Genomic DNA, 8,045 nt, shown 5'->3' with positions numbered 1-8,045 from the left:
ACAACAACAACAACAACAACAACAACAACAACAACAACAACAACAACAACAACAACAACAACAACAACAACAACAACAACAACAACAACAACAACAACAACAACAACAACAACAACAACAACAACAACAACAACAACAACAACAACAACAACAACAATAAATCCTCCAACATATGTGATACTAACCAATGCATGAACCACACTCAACATATCATAATCATCCCCTTAATGATGTAATTATCACTAAACATGTTATAATGCAAATGCCCTAATTATGTAAGACTAACTACAACATCAACATAAATAACATCACATTATTGAAACCGAGTAGTATTAACCTACCTTTTAGCCTTATTCACAAGCAATCCAATCAATAAGCAAGATCCGTCTCATAAGACCGTCTCATCCTATAATACCACATAATAACTATCACAAATCATCCTACACTATAACATAATACAGAACCCCTTATTATTACCCACTAATTACCCATATTATTCATATTAATTACTAACTAATTAACCCAAGTGGAAACTCCTAAAAATTAGGGTTAAAACTTAAACAAAGAGGAGTGGGATTCAACTTACAAAGTGTAGATGATGAAGAAAAAGATGAGAGATTCCCCTAAAGCAAGCTTGGATCCATGTAAGAATATGTTTATGAGGTTTTAGAGAGAAGGGAGATGATTTGGAGTGAGAAGGAAGAAGATAGAATGAATGGGGATAAGAGGATAAGATATTCGTATCCCGTGTTCTGATTCATCGTCACTCGGTCGAGTGGCGAGTCCACTCGGTCGAGTGTCACTCACTCGATCGAGTGCCGAGTCCACTAGGTCGAGTGAACCTCACGCGGTCAAGTGCGACACGGTTCTCAACAATGACCAGTTTTCGTAAAACAGTCATATCTCACTCGTTTCTTATCATTTTGGGTGTGTGACCTACCGTTGGAATCGTAAGAGAAAAAGCTATCACCTACAATTAGAATCGCATCAATATAGTTTATAGATCTCAAGTTATGATTGTTTTAAGACGACCCTTCTACAGAAGGGCATTATCACAACTCCACTAAGTCTAATATAGGTTATACTCAGTCCACTTGGTCTACTCGGTCGGGTGAATGCCTTAAAAACTACGAGGTATTACACATGTACGGTTGGAGTTATCGCTGGTACTCTAACTGCCGCCTCTTCCCCAAGCTCGAGATCCCCCTGCGTACCCGGTCCCTCTAGAAAAAGCCCTGGACTGACCATGATTGTCCCTCTTGTGGCCCAACTGGTTGCCACTCTCACTCTCCACCTTTCTCTTCTTAACATTCCTTTCCTTATCCTCCTTGGACAAGTCCACCAACCTCTCAAAATGCCCAGCTCATGCATATACCTCTTTCAGATCAGTAAGTACCCTAGCTGGTAGCCTTTCCATGATCTTAGGTGCCAACCCCTTTTCAAAACGGAGAGCTAAACCTCGCTTGTAATACTACGATTTTCTAAGTCTGTTAATGGCTTACTCGACCGAGTAGTGGGTCGTATATTTCTGGTCAGGCTACTGTCCATGAATACTCGGCCGAGTATGGGAATACTCGACCGAGTATCCGGTCTGACGGTGATTATTTCCACGGTTTAATTTAGAAAGGACTAAAGTTATATAAACGGGATTTACAGCTTCTTAATCACTTTTTACCAAAACCTATACCTCCAATGTAACTCTAATCATCTCTAATCTCTCTCAGGTCTGTGGATTGCTCGTGAGTCTTGTTCATTCTTCTCTTGTATCGATTGTGTCGGTAAGCCTCTAGTTCTACAAGTTTCATCAATTTGTCTCTTAGGGTTTTTCCCTAGTTTTATGATTTGGGGGAAAGGGGATTTTGGCATGTTTGTAATTGGAATTGTATGGTTATTGTTAGGTGGAGATTTCGTATAGGAGCCATTTTAGCTTGCATGATTGTCTCATTTTAGATTGTGCTAAGGTAGGGTTTCCCTACTCGGTTTACTGTATAATTTATTTAATGCATTGTTGTGATTAATTGAGTTGATTAATGTTGTTGATTGATTGTCGTTGGTGATTGGAGTATGGGTGTTAAAGTTGAAATGGTTGTTGGTGTTTGCCAGGTGCGTCCTTGGCTGAGTGGAGTCACTTGTGGAAGTGACTTCACGCCCTTGATTCGCCCTCTGTGGAACCCGCCACAGGAGGGGATGTGCACATTAATGAACATGGTTATCGCTCGTTGATGAGCGGGGCTTAGGTGGGCAAGGTTGCGGTCCCCCACTGGCAGAGCTACATACTTTAGTGTGTAGTCAGTTATAAGATTTGATCGGGAGTTGGAGGTGGATTGTGAAACAAATGTTTATCTTTATCGTACTTTGTCTTATTTTGATTATCCAGTGAACTGACCCCGTTGTTGTTTTGTAAAATCTGTGGTGATCTATTCGGGGATGGTGAGTATATTGTGACAGGTGATGATGGTCTTTAGCTATGGGGACGACAAAGGGAGTCATCACTTTGAGTCTATCTTCCGCGGTCATGAGATTAGTTGTCTTAGATTCAGTTGTTTGAGTACTAGTGAACATTTGTTTTGGATTTGGTTTTGGAACTTGTAAACTTTAACATATATACTTTAATAAACGTTGTGGAATGGTTTTTTTTTATATACTAACCTCGGGCAACCGAGATGGTAACAGTCTCTCATGCTAGGGTGGTCCTTGGTAAGGAACCTTGGTATGTGGGGGTGTTACATCGTTGACCCAGCTGCATATCCTCGGCGTAACGTGACAACTTTAGGAACCGGTGATAGTACTTCGTGACAGTCATATCATCAGTCATGGTGAATGAATCAAACTCAGCCCTCAGCTTGTGACGGATGTGGTCCGGCACAAAATGCTCCCTCACAGCGCTCTTGAAGCCTGCCCACGGTATAACATCATATCCCTGGTCCTTGAAGAATTCTCTGGCATCCTCTTTCGAATTTTTCCACCAAACCCCAGCCTCACCTCTTAGGTAGTACACTGCTTGTTCTACTGCCATCTCCGCCGGACACTTCACGGCCTCAAGAAGACTCTCCATCTCGCGGTGCCAGTTATCGAGCAACTTCGGCTCACCAGTGCCCTCATAAGTAAAGGGGTGGAAGCGAGCAATGATGGTGCTTAGATGGGATGCATCCACCGGTTTCTCGCCTCCCTTACCCACGTTTTTGAGTGCCTCCATGAGCGCATCTTGCTGCTCAATCATACGAGCGATCTTATTCACAGTCATCTCAGTGGCTTGGTTGTATGCTGCTGACTTATTTGGCGGCATTTTGACCTGATATGAGCAAGCAAAACGTAAGCACATAGCCTACGACTCAATGATGTGACCATAATTGGCGCATATTTAGCCCCCGAATTAGCCTTGTTTCCATGCTTTTTAGTGCTTATTTGGGTCATTTCTTATCTTTAGTTCTTTGTTTTGCATATTCTTTGAGATTTTGATCCCTTGGTAGGAAAGGAGAAATAATCTTGCATTTTCATGGCAAAACAAGACTAAATTGATCGAATTCAATGACCAAGCATCAAGGAGAGACAAGATTAGAAGGCCTTTGTACATATCATAGTAGAAGAGCAATGTTGAGGAAAGATCCTTGAGTCCCCAAGGAAATCCCCAAGGAATTTATGAAGAAAAGGGAAGAAAAGAAGAAGTTACTATCTTTGATCGACAATCCGAGCGGATTGTCAACAATCCGCCCGTCCAGCCCCACAATCCGAGCGTCCCGTGCCTCGAATCCGCTCGGATTCCCCCTCAACAATCCGTCCGGATTCCTCAGAATCCGCTCGGATTCCACCGCCCAAATCCGTCCGTCCCGACCTTATTCCGCCCGGATTTCTTCACAGCACGGATTGTCTTCTTCAAGCTACGAAAAGAGAAGCCCTTCTCTTTGAAAATACCGGGTCCTCCTTGCTCAACTTAAAAAGTGTAATTACTAGTTTAGCCTTTAGTTAACCCTAATGCATCCTCCCTAATTTTCACTATAAATACCCCATTAGGCTAATTAGAGGAGCATGTTCTTCTTATCAATAATTAGTGTAGTTAATATCAATCAAATCTCTCTTCAATATTGTAATCAAGTATTAATCAAGTTTTAATCCAAGTTTTAGTTCTTTAATCTCTCTTTTGTTCATCCTTTATTTTGGGTAATTGAAGATTATTTGGGTTATTATTGGGAGATTGACAACCTCTCAATCTAGCATTCAAGTACTTCTATTATTCTTGCTTTATTATTGGAATCATTAGTAGGTATAATCTCTTAATCCCTTTTTAATTATTGTTAATTACTTTCATTTATTCATCATGTTTCATATTGTTGGTATGATTGACAATCTTGCTAGCATGATCAACATGATAATGAGTGAGTAGTCTCTTAGCTAGGGTTAATGGGTGATTAAGGGAAACCAACATGGGGAATGATTCATGCTTAAATTAATATGCTTTCATGTTTTATTTGCTTGCTTGTTTTGATCTCAACTCATGCACATGTTATACTTGATGAAATGCTAAGCCTATGAATCCTTGCATTTACTATCATCTCCTATCTTTTCAATGAGACTTGTAAGACATAACCCAACTCGAGTCTCATTAGACCATGCATGTTGTTGAGTAGGGAAGATTAAGTCGACTTGTAGGTGTTGTACAATCTAATCGATTCGGCTCCGGGACCCAAACTTTCCTAGGATTGTAAGATATAACCCAACTCAATCCATCACAACAATAATTGCTTGCTTATAATTTGAGAACATGTTTGTATGATCATATCCCATGATTCCCCTATGATCCCATGACACCCTAGTGCCTTTAATCAATTGTTTACACCCCTTTTTATTCATCTTGCTTGTTTATTTTCATTGTTATTCTAGTTTAGTAACCTTCTACATCAGCCCAATTTGTGACACCCCTTAGACACCGCTAGTTACAATAGAAATCTCATTTCAACTCCCGTCCCTTGGGATCCGACCTTTACTTGCCTCTTTACTAATTGTAGAGTTGCTTGTTAAGCTATAAATTGTGTTTTGATTCGACCGTGACCAACGACCACATCTTAATTTGTGAACACTTAGCGGTTGCGCATCAAAAAAATGGCGCCGTTGTCGGGGACGGTGTTTGTTTGACTTAGATTTCCTTTTTGTTATTAGTTGTGTCTTTCTTCGCCTTGAGGAAGTAAAACTCCTCAAGGTTTGTTCTAATTGTTTTTGAGTTGTTTGATATTTTGCATGTCTAGAAGGTTACAAAGTGATTTGTTACCTTTTGACCGTGAAATCGAAAGAACCTTGACGAACAATAGGAGACTTGTTAGGAGGAATTTGAGAGGTGTTGGTGAAGTTGTTCAACCCACTAGTGAGTTTGTCAATCCTTTCGCAATAGAAGGAGAAGAAAACCCATTACACAATACCCCACAAAATCCACCTACAATGCCAAAATTCTCGTCACACTCCGTACCCACCGAGGAGAATCTACCAAATGGTACTCCTACACCGCAACATCTCACCGGAAATTTTATTGCCAAGTCCGCCTTCATCCAACTAGTTGAGAGGAGCCAATTTGGGGGGATGCCTAGTGAGGATCCTCATTCTCATATGGAAACCTTTTGCGATTATTGTGATGCTATCTCTCAAACGGGCGTGACTCAAGACCAAATTAGATGGGTCTTATTTCCTTTTTCCTTAATCGGCACCGCAAAGCAATGGTTGAAGGGCCTTGATAAGGCCACCCTTGGAATAGATTCTTGGAAGAAGTTGGCTCTAGCTTTCTACAAAAAATTCTACCCACCGGAAAAGACCAACATGCTAAGAGCTCAAATTACGGGTTTTAAGCAAAGGGATGAAGAGTCTTTGTATGAAGCTTGGGAGCGGTTTAAAGGTATTTGTCGCTCATGTCCTCACCATGGACTTAGCGAATGGTTTTTGGTGCAACAATTTTGGAATGGTTTATATGAAGATTCTAGCAACATTCTCAATATGGGATCAAATGGAATGTTCACCGAAGTTGATGACAATCAAACATGGAACAAGATTGAGGAAATGGCGGTCCATAACTCACAATATAGTAGACCCCGCAAGGCTACTAGAGGAGGAAAGCATGAAGTGGACTCCGTTACTCAATTGGGTGCTCAACTTAGTGCTCACATTGACACAATCAACTTGAAGTTTGAACAAGCTATGGCTAGACTTGAAGAAAACTCAAAATCATCGAAGCATCATGTCAATGCCATGACGGCATCCTCATCAATCCCAAGTGGGATATGTGAGAATTGTGGAACTTTGGGACATGACCCAAGTGAGTGTAGGGGAACAACCGAACAAGTTAATGCTTTCCAAGCTTACAAGAGTGGTACCCCTTATTCAAATTTTTACAATGAGAACACCAAGTTCCATCCAAATCTCTCATACAAAAGCCAAAATGTTCAAAACCCTCAAACAACATACACTCCACCACCCATGAGAAACCAAAATCAAAGACCCTTTTACAATCAAAACCAAGGTTACCAAAATCAAAATCCATACAATCACCAAAATGACCAAGGTTTTGATGTCCAAAAAGCGGTCCTCCAAATGCAAAAGAATCAACAAGAATTTTTCACCCAAATGCAAAAAGATAGCCAAGCAAAAGAAACCACCATCAACAACATTCTAGCTCACACCAAGATGTTGGAAACACAATTGACTCAACTAGCATCTTCAAGCTCACAAAGACAAAAGGGGCAATTACCACCTCAAAGTAATCCCCCTAGACATGAAACGGTTAGTGCCATTCACTTGAGAAGTGGTACAAGGTATGAAGCACCGAAGAAGCAAGTTGAGGATGAAGTTGTGGAAGCTAGTGAAAAGGAAGAAATTGTGCAAAACTCCAAAGATGGAGAATCATCAAAAGAAGAAAGTTCAAAGAAAAATGAAGACAAGGCCAAAGAGAAGGAGCCCATTGTGATTAGACTTCCTTTTCCAAGTCGTCAAGCCAAGCCCAAATTTGATGATCAACTTGGAAAGTTCATGGAAATTGTGAAGAATTTAGAAGTCTCAATTCCTTTCACGGAATTAATCAATCACGTTCCGGCCTATGCGAAGTACATGAAAGATATCCTCACAAAGAAGAAGTCGATCCGGAAACTTGAGACTATCGCCTTCACTAAGGTGAGTAGTGCAATACTTCAAGGGAGTTCACCTCCAAAGTTAAAGGATCCGGGAAGCTTCTCAATACCGTGTACCATTGGCGACACAACAATCAACAAAGCCTTATGTGATCTAGGGGCTAGTGTGAGTGTCATGCCGTACTCGGTGAGTAAAAGGTTGGGGATGGGAGAGCTTAAATGCACCAACATCACACTCCAAATGGCCGATAGATCGACGAAGACACCGTTAGGGATATGGGAAAATGTCCCCGTGCGAATTGGGAAGTTTTTCATCCCGGTGGACTTTGTCATTGTTGATATGGAGGAAGATTCCAATATTCCAATCATCCTAGGAAGACCTTTCCTACACACCGCGGGTGCGGTGATTGATGTGAAACATGGAGAGCTCACTCTAGAAGTGGGAGATGAAAGCATAACTTTTAATCTTGACAAGACTATGAGAGCTCCTCGTTTGCATGAGCCATGTTTCATGATTGATCATTATAGCCGAAAAGATGAAAGGAAGAAATCGGAACTCCAATGGAAGAAGAAAGTTGAAGATGCTCCATTCAAAGAGCAAGTGAATTGTGACAAGGAGAGCTTGCAAAGCTCATCAAAATCAACCAAGGAAGAAGAGGATGGCCTCATTGGCCAAGAGAAGGAATTGGGAGAATTGTCTCCATCTAAGCAAGAGATTTTCAATAAGCAACTCAATGAAGTTTGTGGTCTTTGGGACGACGAATTTGAAGGGATTTTTAATCCCTACATTGGACATGCCATTGATCATGATCAACAACAAGGGCCACGGTCTATTGAGGACCTCTACCATAATAATGAACAAGCTTTTGATTACTTTTTCAAGGTGTTGAGCAACATCAACAACACTTTGAACATGCCCCCTTGACATCTCATCAAGAATGA

General features: G+C 41.0%; 1 non-coding gene across 1 annotated transcript; it reads right to left on the bottom strand.

Annotated features, from left to right (window-relative positions):
* Window positions 1-5,802: 5,802 nt before the first annotated feature.
* LOC141589205 (small nucleolar RNA R71) lies at window positions 5,803-5,909 on the bottom strand. The gene has a single exon (XR_012520155.1). It is a non-coding gene; the product is annotated as a small nucleolar RNA R71 (small nucleolar RNA).
* Window positions 5,910-8,045: the final 2,136 nt, after the last annotated feature.

The sequence above is a fragment of the Silene latifolia genome, chromosome 6 (assembly GCF_048544455.1).
Source record: "Silene latifolia isolate original U9 population chromosome 6, ASM4854445v1, whole genome shotgun sequence".
NCBI lineage: Eukaryota > Viridiplantae > Streptophyta > Magnoliopsida > Caryophyllales > Caryophyllaceae > Silene > Silene latifolia.
The sequence above is the reverse complement of the archived record's forward strand: the minus strand, read 5'-3'. Positions and strand labels throughout refer to the sequence as shown.